We start from the raw sequence: 13,371 nt of genomic DNA, 5'->3' as shown, positions 1-13,371 counted from the left end.
CCCTAAAACTATTCTTACTAAGAAAAATGTGTTTAATGTGCTACTTTGAATGAAGGAAAAAGTATGAAATTTTAGTATATTTTCCAGGCAAATTATTGATTCAAACCCAAACCAAACCAAAACAACAAAAACAAAAAAATACAACACAGGTTGGTAATACCTGGAGACTAATCTCTGCATTACATGGAGGGACAGTGATGGATTCTAGAAAATACTTTTGGGAGGATTTGTTCCCAGCTCACATGATCACTTAACTATCCCCCTTTGTCCAGAGTGGCAGACCCCTGGTAACGAAACGTGTTTGCATTTCCTAACTCCTGGACAATTGATTAAACTTCACTAGACCACTGTTTCAAGCAGGACCAATCAGATTCTCACTTATGAAAATTTGGAATTAGTGTTATAAAGTTTGACTTCAGTCTGGGCTAATCTCAGCTTAAGAGGAACCGTGGTGAGCTGGGCCCGTACTGTAGTCATTTCCTGCCACGTGGACTGGGTATCTGGAAAGCTAGTCTGCAAGTTGGGGTTCGGAGGACAGCACCTAGAGGGTGTGCAGCAGGGAAGCCCCAGGGAGAGCACATCCCTGGGTTCCTTTGGTTTCCTCGTTCTGTTTTCAGCCTCTTTTGGAGGCCTGGATATTTTCCTGTCCTTCAGGTCCATATAATGCTCTAGTTTCTGTATAATAACTCCCTCCCACCTCTCCGCACCTGTTACAATGATTGCCTCTATAAGTGCTATAATTACTACCACCTTTCTTCTTCTCTCCCTGACCCTCCTCCTCCTCTTTTTCCTTCTCCATGAGCAAGGTCAAGTTGTCTCTTTTTCTTTCGACTGAAGGCAGTCACAGCCCACGTGTGGGCCAACCCTTGAGAACCACTGGTTAGCGTTGGAACTTGTGGCCTCCTGAGCTCAGGCCTGAGTGCGAGTCATTGAATCTGCTCCCCCGTCCCACTCCTGTCTCTGTTTTATTTCTCTGATACCCATTTCACAGACATAATTAGGTTGTCCACTCCTTTAAAGGAATTATATACCTGGACATGCAGAATAACAAATGAGAGTTAGAGTGGTAAAACAAAAACAAAAAGCAAAGCAAACAAAACAAAAACACACTGGTTTTTACTACATGAGTAAGCAGCAGTTTTATTGGTTGCCAAACATCAAAATAGTTTTTAAAATCTCATCTTTGGCCCCTCCAAATGCTAGAAGGGGCCTTGAGAGTTTATTTCTACCATGCCCCTTCCCGTAGGAAGAACCCCCTTGTGTTAATGAAAATGTATCTTATCAAAGCCCATCGGGGCAGGGGAGCTGCCTCAGAAATCTCCAGATATTTTGAGGGTCACCAACATGTGAAAACATAAGCTGGGACCAAAGGCTCCCAAATTTCATTGCAGCTGAATGAGACTCACAATGTGGCTGGCAAGATAGTCTATTAACTTTCTGTGTGCACCTGAGTTAAAAGGGAAGTGTGGAGTTCTTCACGAGAGTCACTCCCTTAGCTCCAGGGTTTCTTCATGGGAGGTCAGGGGGCGGGAATGCAACTTAAAGTGTAAAAGGAGCCACCTTTCCTAAATAGCAGGGCAAGCTGCTTGTTGCAGATGGAGTCCATTACCAACTAATGTCTACCAAGGGTCAGTAAATCAGGAGAGGGTGGCTGTTTTCACACACCTGTTCTCAACTTAATGGTTCATTTATTTAACTAATGGCTGCTATCTTTATGGAGGTCTGGTATTTAGTGGACTCTGAAGAGTGATAAATAGGCCTCTTCTTAAGCTTTGTTTTTAACCTAAGGCCAATATCCCATTTGTGGCAATCCAGAACCACCAGAGCCTACTCGATGTATAGGATCCAAGACCTCTTCTGTCTTTCTCTTAAATACAGCACAATTTCAAGTAAGTGAATCTGAATGTGGCAGTGGAGATGTGGACCACTCAGTCAGAGAGGGAGGCTGGAGCTCTGAGCTGGGAATACAAGAGGGGAACTGGGCATGTGGTGTCCCTCCAGCGTCCTCTAAGATAGAGATTCCTCATCAAAAGCCTTAAAGTGTGAAGTACTCCTTTGGATAAAAAGAGAAAATCCTGGATCATGGAAATCCAGACGGGTTTTAGACCATGAGAATGTGCAAGATGCGTAAGAAGTGGCAATGTAGTGCACGTACTCTTGACCAACCTTGGGAAAGGAGGCCTGGACTATGCACAATTAGTGAAATCTTTAGGAAATCTCCCCAAACCTAAAAGAACCATTCCCACCTAACACTGTTTTCTTTTTCCCAGAGCAGCAAGTAAGGCCCAAATGGTCACATTTTTAAAAAGACTTTTTCCTTTGGGTAGATGCCTAGAAGTGGGATTGCTGGATCAAATGGTATTTCTATTTTTAGCTCTTTGAGGTATCTCCAAATTACTTTCCACAGGGGGTTGTACTAATTTTCAGTCCCACCAGCAGTGTAAGAGTGTTTTAATCTCTCCACATCCACGCCAGCATTTGTTGTTTGAGGACTTTTTGATAGAGGCCATTTTCACTGGAGTCAGGTGATATCTCGTTGTGGTTTTGATTTGCATTTCCCTAATGATTTAGAGATGTTGAGCACTTTTTAATATGTTTGCTGGCCATTATTCTGTCTTCTTTTGAAATGTTTCTGTTCATGTCCTTTGCCCGTTCTATGATAAAGACATCTGCACTCAAATGTTTATGGCAGCACAATTCACAATTGCAAAGATGTGGAAACAACCCCAGTGCCCATCAATACCTGATTGGATTAATAAAATGTGGTCTATATATACAATGGAATACCACTCAACTACAAAAAACAATGGTGAACTGGTACCTCTTGTATTATCCTGGGTAGAGCTTGAGCTCATTCTTGTGATACATTCTTGCATGTATCACAAGAATGCAAGATATCTTAAAGGTATCATAAAAATGGAAAAACAAGCACCACATGTACTGGCCATCCAACTGGTACTAATTGATCAACACTAAGGTGCTCATATGGAAGTAATATTCACTGGGTGCCGGTCAGGTGGGAGGTGGGTGGTAAGGGTGGATAAACTTGTAACTAATGAATGCAGAGTGCACTGTATGGGGGAAGGGCACGCTTGTAGCCCTGGCTTGGGTGAGGCAAAGGCATTATGTGTAACCAAAATGTTTGTACAACCATAATATTCTAAAATTAAAAAAAGATTTTTTTTCTCCTGAGTAGTTTTAGGTTCACAGCAAAATTGAGAGGAAGCTATGGAGATATCTCATATACCTCCTGCCCACCCCCCCCCACACATAGGCTCCCCTATTATCTATACCCTTCACCAGTACATTTGGTAAAATTGGCAAACCTACAATGACATTTCATTATCACCCAAAGTGCATAGTTGACATTAACATTCACTCTTGGTGTTGTATATTCTACAGGTTTGGACAAAGGTATAAGTACATGTATTCACCATTATAGTATCATACAGATTAGATTGTCACTGCCCTAAAAATTCTCTGTGCTACACCTATTGATCTCTCTCTCCATCCTAACCCTGGCAATCACTGATCTTTTTACTGTCTCCATAGTTTTGCCTTTTCCAGAACGTCATACAGTTGGACTCATTCAGCATGTAGCCTTTTCACATTGGCTTCTTTCACTTAGTATTATGCAATCAAGTTTTTGTGACTCGATAGTTCATTTCCTTTTATTGCTGAATGACATGTCATTGCATAGTGGTACCACAGATTGCTTATACCATTGGACATTATGGTTACTTATAGTCTTTGCTAACTATGAATAAAGCTACTATAAATATTCATGTGCAGGTTTTTGTGTAGACATAAATTTTCAACTTAATTGGGTAAATACCCAGGAGCTTGATTGCTGGCTTGTATGGCAAGACTATATTTTGTTTTGTAAAAAGCTATCAATTTTTTCAGGTTTTTGTATTTAAGCCTTTCTATGATATCTCCTTGCTGTTTTAAGTTGTAATTCTCTAATAGCATATAATGTTAAGCATCTTTTCATAGCTTATTTGCCATCTGTGTATCTTCTTTGGTGAGGTGTCTGTTAAGGTCTTTGGCTCATTTCTTAACTGGGTTGTTATCTTATTATTGAGTTTTAAGAGGTTCTTTTTTTTTTGGTATATTTTGGATAACAAATCTTTATCAGATATGTCTTTTGAAAATAGTTTCTCCAACTATTTGCAAACTGTGTTTTCATTTTCTTGACAGTGTCTTTTGCAGAGCAAAAATTTTAATTTTAATGATGTTCAGCTTATTAGTTCTTTTTTTCATGGATCATGCCTTTGTTGTCCTAGCTAAAAAGTCATCACAAAACTCAAGGTTATCTTATCTAGATTTTCTCATACATTATCTTTTAGGAGTTTTATAGTTTTGCATTTTACATTTAGGTCTGTGATCCATTTTGAGCTCATTATTGTGAAGGGTGTAAAGTCTGTGTCTAGATTCACTATTTTGCATGTCGATGTCCATTTGTCCAAGCACCAACTGTTGAAAAGGCTATCTTTTCTTCATTATATTGCCTTTGCTCCTATTTTAAAGATCATTTGACTAATTTTTGTGGGTCTATTTTTGCATCCTCTATTCTATTCCATTGATCTATTTGTCTGTTTTTCACCAAGACCACACTGTCTTCATTACTGTAGCTTTAAGGTGAGTTTTGAAGTTGGGCAGTGTCAATCTTACAACTTTGTCCTTCTTCAATACTGTATTGCTATTCTGGGTATTTTGCCTCTCCAGATACTTTGTTGATGCCTCTCAAATGACTTTCTGGGATTTTGGAATCTATAGATCAAGTTGGGAAGAATTGACATCTTGACAGTATTGATTCCTTTTATTCATGAACATAGACTATCTCTTCGTTTGTTTAGTTCTTTGATTTCTTTTGACAAAGTTTTGTAGTTTTTTTCATATAGATCTTGTACATATTTTATTAGATATATACATAAGTCTTTCATTTCTGGGAGTGCCAATCTAAATGTCTACAGCCATACCACCCTGAACGCACCCGATCTTGTCTGATCTTGTGTTTTTAATTTCAAATTCCATTTGTTCACTGATGGTATATAGGAAAGTAATTCACTTTTGTATATTAACCTTGTATCCTGTAACCTTGCTATAATTGCTTATTAGTTCCAGGAAATTTTTTGTTGATTCTTTTGAATTTTCCACATAGACACTCATATCATTTATAAACAAAGACAGTTTTGTTTCTTCCTTCCCAATCAGTATATATGTTACTTCCTCTTCTGGTCTTATTACATTAGCTAGGACTTCTAGTATAATGTGGAAAAGGAGTGGTAAAAAGGGCATCTTTGTCTTGTTCCTAATATTAGTGGGAAAGCATCTAGTTTTCAGCATTAAGTATGGTGTTAGTTTAGGGCTTTTGTAGATGTTCTTTATCAAGTTGAGAAAATTCCCCTCTATTTCTAGTTTAGTGAGGTTTTTTTTTAAAAAAATCACGAATAGGTGTTAGATTTTGTCAAATGATTTTTCTGCATTTATTAGTATGATCATCTGATTTTTCTTCTTGAGCCTGTGATATGATGTATTACATTAATTGGCTTTTAATTCCTTTTTCTTTTCTAGAGACAAAGTCTCACTGTATCTCCCAGGCTGGTGTCAAACTCCGGCATCAAGTGATCCTCCCACCTAGCCTCCCTAGTAGCTGGGACTACAGGTATGAGCTACCGCACCTGGCTGATTCTTGAACGTTAAACCAGCCTTGCATACCTACAATAAGTTCTACTGGTTGTGGTGTACAATTATTTTTATACATTGTTGGATTTGATTTGCTAGTATTTTGTTGAGGATTTTTACATCTGTGTTCATGAGAGATATTGATCTGTAATTTTCTTTTCTTGTAGTGTTTTTGTCTGGTTTTGGTATTAGGATGATGGTGGCCTCATAGAATTAGTTAGGAATTATTCCCTTAGCTTCTATCTTCTGAAAGAGATTATAGAGAATCGGTATAATTTCTTCCATGAATATTTGGTAGAATCTACCAGTGAACTCATCTTTGCCTGGTATGCTCTGTTTTAGAAGATAATTAAATATTGACTCAATTTTTTAATAGATACAGGCCTATTCAGATTGTCTATTTTTTCTTGTGTGATTTTTGGCAGTTTGTGTCTTCCAAGGAATTGGCTCATTTCATCTAGGTTATGAAACTTATGGTCATAAATTATTCTTAGTATTTCTTGATTACCCTTTTAATGTTTGTGGGATCTGTAGTGATGTTCTCTCTTTAATTTTTGATATCAGTCATTTGTGCTCCTTTTCTTTTTTTCTTAGTTATCCTGGCTAGAAGCTTATCAATTTTATTAACTTTTCAAAGAATTAGCTTTTGATTGTATTGATTTTCTTTATTGATTTCCTACTTTCAATTTCCTTATTTTCTGCTCTAATTTTTATTGTTTCTCTTCTCTGCTTACTTTGGATTTACTTTGCTCTTTGGTTTCTAGTTTCCTAGGATAGAAGCTCAGATGATTGATTTTAGATTTTTTTTTATAACATAGTCATTCCATGCTATAAATTTCCCTGTAAGCACTGCTTTCACTTGATCCCACACATTTTGATAAGTTGTATTTTCAGTTTTATTTAGTTTAAGATATTTTAACTTGAGATTAAAATATTTCTCTTGTGATTTCTTTTTTGGCTGTGTGTTATTTAGAAGTGTGCTATTTAATCTCCAGGTATTTTGGGATTTTCAGTTATCTTTATTTTATAGATATCTAGTTTAATACCACTGTGGTCTGAGAGGAGACATTGTATGACTTATATTCTTTTGAATTTATTCAGGGTGTGTTTCATGGCTCAGAATGTAGTCTATCTTGGTGAATGTTCCATGTGAGCTTGAAACAAATGTGTATTTTGCTGTTTTTGAATGAAGTAGTGTTTAGATGTCAGTTATATCTAGTTGATTGATGGTGTTGTTGAGTTTAATTATAATAGTCCTCCCTTATTCAGAGTTTTGATTTCTGTGGTTTCAATTACTTGTGATTAACCATGGTCCAAATATATTTAATGGAAAATTCCAGAAATAAACAATTCATAAGTTTTAAATTGTCTGCTATTCTGAGTAGCATGATGAAATCTTGTGCTATCCCACTCTGTCCCACCAGAGATAAGAATCATCCCCTTGTCCAGTGTTTCCATGCTGTATATGCTATCTGCTTGTTAGTCACGTAGTAGCTGTCCTGGTTCTCAAATCAGCTGTGGAGATATCATAGTGCTTATGTTCAAGTAACCCTTATTTTACTTAGGAATGGCCCCAAAGCACAAGAGTACTGTGCCTAATTTATAAATTAAACTTTTTAAAAGAAAATACTGAAGAAGAATAAATTAAACTTTATCAGAGGTACGTAAGTATTTAAGAAACACATTATTTACATGGTTTGGTACTATCTGCTATTTCAGGCATCGACTGGGGGTCTTGGAACATATTCCCCACAGATAAGGGAGGACTATTGTATGTCTTTATTGATTTTCTGCCCAATTCTGATAGAGAGGTGTTGAAATCTCCAACTACAGTAGGGGATTCATCTATTCCTCCTTGCAGTCCCTTCATTTGTTGCCTCACATATTCTGATGCTCTGTTTTTAGGTGCATACATGTTAAGGATTGTTGTCTTCTTAGAGAACTGACTCCTTTATTATTAAGTAATACCCCCCTTCATCCATGATAACTTTCTTTGTTTTGAAGTCTGTTCTGTCTGAAATTAATATAGCTACTCTTGCTTTCCTTTGATAAATGTTACCACGGTATATCTTTCTGCATCTATTTACTTTTAATGTATCTATGTCTTTATATTTAAAGTGGGTTCCTTATAGACAATGTATAGCTGAATCTTGTTTTTTGATCCACTCTGACAATTTCTGTCTTTTAATTGGTGCATTTAAACCATTGACATTCATAGTGATTATTGATATAGTTGGATTAATACCTATCGTATATGTTACTGTTTTCTATTTTTAGTCTTTGGTTTTTGTTTTTATTTTTATCTTTCACTCTTTTTCTGCCTTTTGTGGTTTTGATTGAACATCTTATATGAATCCATTTTCTCTCCTCTCTTAGCATATCAGTTGTACTTCTCTTTATTCCATTTCTAGTGGCTGCTCTAGAGTTTGTAATAAACACTTACAACTAAGTCCATTTTCAAATAACACTATACCACTTCACATGTAGTGAGAGCATCATATAATAATAAAAGAATTCTTATTTTTCCTCCTGTCCCTTGTATCATTGCTATCATTCATTTCACTTACATAACCAAATACAATGTTGCTACTATTATTTTAAATAAACTGTTGTTAGGTAAATTAAGAATAGGAACCATAAAATTTTTATTTTACCTTCAATGATTCTTTCTTTGTTGTTCTTCCTTTTTTATGTAGATTCAAGTTTATTACTATATTATTTTCCTTCTCTGTAAAGAACTACTTTCTATGTTTCTTGCAAGGAAAGTCTATTGACAATAAATTCTCTCAAATTTTGTTTGTCTACGAAAGTCTTTATTTCTCCTTCACTTTTGAAGGATTATTTTTCAGGGTACAGAATTCTAGGATGGTGTTTTTTTCTCTCAAAACTTTAAATATTTTACTCCATTCTTTTCTTGATCACAAGAAGGAGAAGTCAGATGTAATTCTTATCTTTGTTGCTTTATAGGTAAGGTTTTTTCCCCCCTCTGGTGTTCTCTGAGCTTCCTAGACTTGGGTTTAATGTTTGACATCAATTCAGGGGAAATTTTCAGTCATCATTTCAGATATTTCTAATGTCCTTTTCTCCTTTTCTTCTCCTTCTTGTATTCCTATTATGCATCACTTATACCTTTCATAGTTGTCTCACAGTCCTTGGATATGCTGTTCTTTTTTTTCAGTCTTTGTTCTCTTTGCTTTTCAGTTTTGGAGGTTTCTATTGATATATCCTCAAGCTCAGAGATTCTTTTCTCAACATTTCCAGTCTACTAGTAAGCTCATCAAAAGCATTCTTCCTTTCTGTTAGTGTTTTTGCTCTCTAGCATTTCCTTTTGTAATTTGCTGTTAGGACACCCAGCTCCTACATTGCCCATCTGTTATTGCATACTGCCCACTTTATTCATTAGCGCTCTTAGCATATTAGTCACAGTTGTTTTACATTCCTTGTCTGATTGTTATAAAATCCCTGCCACATCTACCGTGTCCAGTTCTGATGCTTGCTCTTTCTCTTCAAACTGTTTTTTTTTTTGCCTTTTAATATACCTTGTAATTTTTTTCTTGATAGTCAGATATTATGATTTGGGTAGAAGGAACTTCTGTAAATAGGCTGTTACTAATGGGATGATGAGGGGTGTGTGTGTGTGCGTGTGTGTGAGAAACATTCTATAGTTCTATGATCAGGTCTCAGTCTTTCAGGGAGCCTGTGCCTCTGACTATGAACTTCACAAGTGTTTTTCAGTTTTTCTCCCCTCTTAGCTGGGACAGGATGGCTAAAACGGACTAGATTAGGAATTTCCCTTCTCTCACATGAAAGGCTAGAGCTGGCTGGAATTGGGTATTTTTTTTCTCTCAGGTCAGTTAGGCCCTGGTTACTAGTTTCTTCTGAGGGTCGAGCTTGTTAAGAACAGAATGTTCTGGTATATTTCAAAATGGTTCTTTACCTGTTTCTTCCTCACTCCATATCTCACCCCAACCCCCACAAACATGAGGAGTTTTTTCCCTCCAATAATTTCTAGTCAAACTCCTGGAGGTAAGACACACAAATGTGCGGGCACCCACCCCTGTGCCTGGGTCCCCTGGAATTTTTGACTCTCAGACTTGTCCACATGTAGCCTCCAGCAATTTGTCAATTTCAGTTCAGGTTTCCCCTCCCTGGTACAGGTTTCTGGGGCAATTTCAGCTCTGGTAAGTTGTGATTCTCTGTATCTACCTGTTTCTCCTCAATTTTGGAGGCAGTGGTTTTCCCAGTGGTCTTACTTCTCTTAAGGATGTAAGAAGTTTTGTTGATTTTCCAGTTTGTTCAGCTTTTTACTTGCTGTTAGGACAGCGTGGCACCTTCCAGGCTCCATAATGTTGAACCCACCACATTTTAATTGATTTCCTTTTACTACCTTTGCAGGCACAGAGGTGTACAGGAGTGAGGCGTGCAGAGAGGAGAGGGCTTCAGCCATTCGGTGTGGCCAGCCAATGGACAGTTTGAATTAGGATGGATCATGGGAGAATCAAGTCAATGATGGTGATGATCCTTATCGTCATAAATCTCAAGAAGAGAGGAAGGATCCCCAGATGGCAGAGTAACAGAGCCTATGGCAGGGATGGGGGGACAGGGCCGTTTTCACTCAAAAGTGCTGAAATTTAAACCTTTGACATTACTTTTAAAGGAGGCTTTGTACATTAATGATAGTTACAGAGATCTACCAACAGAATTGAAAAGTCTTTATCATGTAACTTAATACTTTTATCCATTTCTGGACCACATTCTTTAAAGTGTACAGTGAATTTAATCATTTCTATAAATCTTGTAATTATCTTGTGAATAACACAATTATATTGCTCTGTATTTTTGATGCCCCCCCCAAGCCATTAGTTACATTCATGGTGTACTATAATTGTTATCAATTCTGTTCTGCATTTTTCTTCTAAAAATGTTAGTAGTTTAGTCCTCTCCTGATCTCTGATTGCCCCTGGGCTTAGGACCCAGAATTTGTGATTTAGAGGGAGATAAATAGATAACAGGAAGCAAGACGAGACAGAGACCAGAGTCAGGTTTGCTATGGCAACACTGAGAACAATGGAGGGCTGGACCAGACAGTGGGCAGGGGTGGGGCGTGACCCAGCACGAGGTCACTGGCTAGGATTGGGCTGCTCCCTGAAGCAGCCCCTCCCTGCATGACCCAGGTTCTTGGAGGAATCCCTGAGTTCTCAGGTATCCTACCTCCTTACAACATCTAGTGGCTCTGCCTGTGGGTAGGAAATATAATTGCTGCATAATTAGTCCATGAATTATTGAGAACTGACTGGTGTGAAATAATGAGGAGGGATGCCCTCTGGGTTAGGAAGTACATTTAATATTGGAAGACTGACATTCAAGTAAAACTAAATCATGAGGTTGTCATTTTCAGGGCCCACATCAACCTAGAGCTGTATCTGATTGCTTAAAACAAGCTGTAAGAAGAACACACCATAGGAGGAGAAATTTCTGTCAGCTCACAGCTAATATGGATACTGGGAAATTATAAATAAGCAAAGCAAATGGCAGACAGAACCGTGCAGGGGGCATCATTTATAACATCTGTCTTTCTTCAAAGTAGCCCACCTCATGCTAGTGAGAATTAGCCATCTTAGGAAGAAAAATATTACTCCTCCCGTCCCCACCATGTACTCAGGAGTGGATCCCTCTTTCAGTGACTTGCTGGGCCCATTCTTTCTTCACACCCATGCCCACTTGTCCCTTATACAGTTCACATGTTGTACAGTTGTGTCTGGCCTCTCTCTGATCCTGGTGTGTCACTGGCTCTCGCACTCACCACTCCATAGCCATCCACAGAAGGGCAAGGCACTTCCAGATTAACCCAGGACACTTCCCTTTCACTCCATTGTGTTGCTCTTGGGAGTTGCTGTCTGGCACCCCATACGGGACATCTGTGTGTGCTGCCCCTTTTGGCTTCTGTGCCTGTTTTTAGCTTGCTCATCTGGCTCCCTGCTCTAGGCCCAGCAGGACTTCTCCAGCCACGCTGACATCTCCCCCAGTAGCACCTGGCTCCTTTGAGGTATATAAATAGATTCACTGAATAGGCTGAATAGTTTTTTCTTCCTGTTTTAATACTCTCAAATAATTTTCTTCAGAGCAGTCTAGTCATAGCTCATCTGTAGTCATACTTTTTTTTTCTTTTAAAAAACTAATTCATTAATTCAACAAACACCTACTGAAAGCTTTGTATGCTCAAGTATTGCACCTGGCCCTGGAGATAAAAAGCTGTCTCCTTTCTTCCCCCTTTCCTCTCAACTTTTCTTCCTTCTTTCCTCCTTTCATAAACATATAGTCAGTATTTTGCTAAATTCCTGGCGATACAAAGATGAATAAAATGTAGTCTCAGCCTCCAAAAGTTTTTCATCTAGTTAGCAAGAAAAAAGTAAATGTACAATTAAAATACAAACAGATGTGGTAAGTGGCATGCTGGGGGGTTGCACAGGGTATTAGGAAAATGTGTGCGTGCATGACCTTAAATGTGTGTCTGTGTGTGCACATGATCATGTGCGTGTGTGTGTCTGTGTGTGTGCGCATGTTTGCAGGTGTTCCTGTGTATGGTGGGGGTGGGGCCTTAGCCTGGGGAGGGTCAGGAAAGCTTCCAGAGGAAGTGACCCTGGAGCTGAGGTCCCAAGAAATAGCATTTGTCTGGGGGTAGAGGTATTGGATGTGCCAAATAGAGTGAACATTTCACACAAATATTCTGAGGCAAGAACCTCCTGGTGTGTGTGGAGAACTACAAGTGGTTTGGAGTAGGTTGTGCTGTGGAGTAGCAAGGGGTGAGTCTGGCAATGCCCTCAGGGACCAGTTTAGGAAGAGTCTTGTGTATGGGACTAGGAATTCTACAAAGGGTGTGAAGACGTTGAAGAATTTTATGTACAGGAGTGCCATAATTAGGTTTGCATTACAAAGATACTAGTCTGGCTATAATGTAGATTATGGAATTGTAGGCCGCTGGGCAGGCCCCCAGGCCTGGAGTCCAGTCAGGAGGCGGTGGCAATAATAGTGATATTAGCCAAGAAAACAGGGTCCCTGCCTTCCAAACACTCACAGTCTGAGGCTCATGATAAATCATTTACCATAATAGAGTGAGGTCAATATTAATAGAGGCAGTTGTATAGATCTCTGATCTCCCTGGCCTGTATGATTTTAAGTTCCTTCTGTCTTTAAACTTCTGCCGCTCTAGGCTATCCTGCTGTGGACAGTGATGCTGTTCTTTGAACATCTCTGCTCTAAGGCTAATGGCATGTTGAAGCAGAACATGTAAGAATGTTCATAGAAGCGATATTCAAGAGGGGAAGCCAGAAAACAACCCAAACATACATAATTTATATGTAATAACATATGCATGATGTAATGATTAATTATTTATATAGTTCATATATAATAAGACTATAGAAAAGCTTCTATACATTTTTTTATAGAAAGCCAGAGAAGGATGAAGATGGAACTTAGGACGATTCTCACCTGGGTAGGGAAAAGCATGAGCGTGAGAGGGAGGGACCCTAAGGCTAGATGAAGTTATTGTCAAGGTTCTAGACTGTTTTGGGTGGTAGGTTTGGGAGCTTGTTACGTTATTCAAAGTAACTAAGTAAGTAAATAAATAATACATGTAAGATGGCCATGCATGGATCACTGATGGGAAGGTGCCATGGGCTG

General features: G+C 38.5%; 1 protein-coding gene across 3 annotated transcripts in view; it reads right to left on the bottom strand.

The window, feature by feature from the left end:
* The window catches only part of AOAH (acyloxyacyl hydrolase), a 189,698-nt gene that overhangs the window by 132,809 nt on the left and 43,518 nt on the right, over positions 1-13,371 (bottom strand). The gene's annotated exons all lie outside the window — the stretch shown is intronic.

Source organism: Eulemur rufifrons, chromosome 29, assembly GCF_041146395.1.
Source record: "Eulemur rufifrons isolate Redbay chromosome 29, OSU_ERuf_1, whole genome shotgun sequence".
NCBI lineage: Eukaryota > Metazoa > Chordata > Mammalia > Primates > Lemuridae > Eulemur > Eulemur rufifrons.
This window is presented reverse-complemented; position numbering and strand designations above follow the sequence as displayed.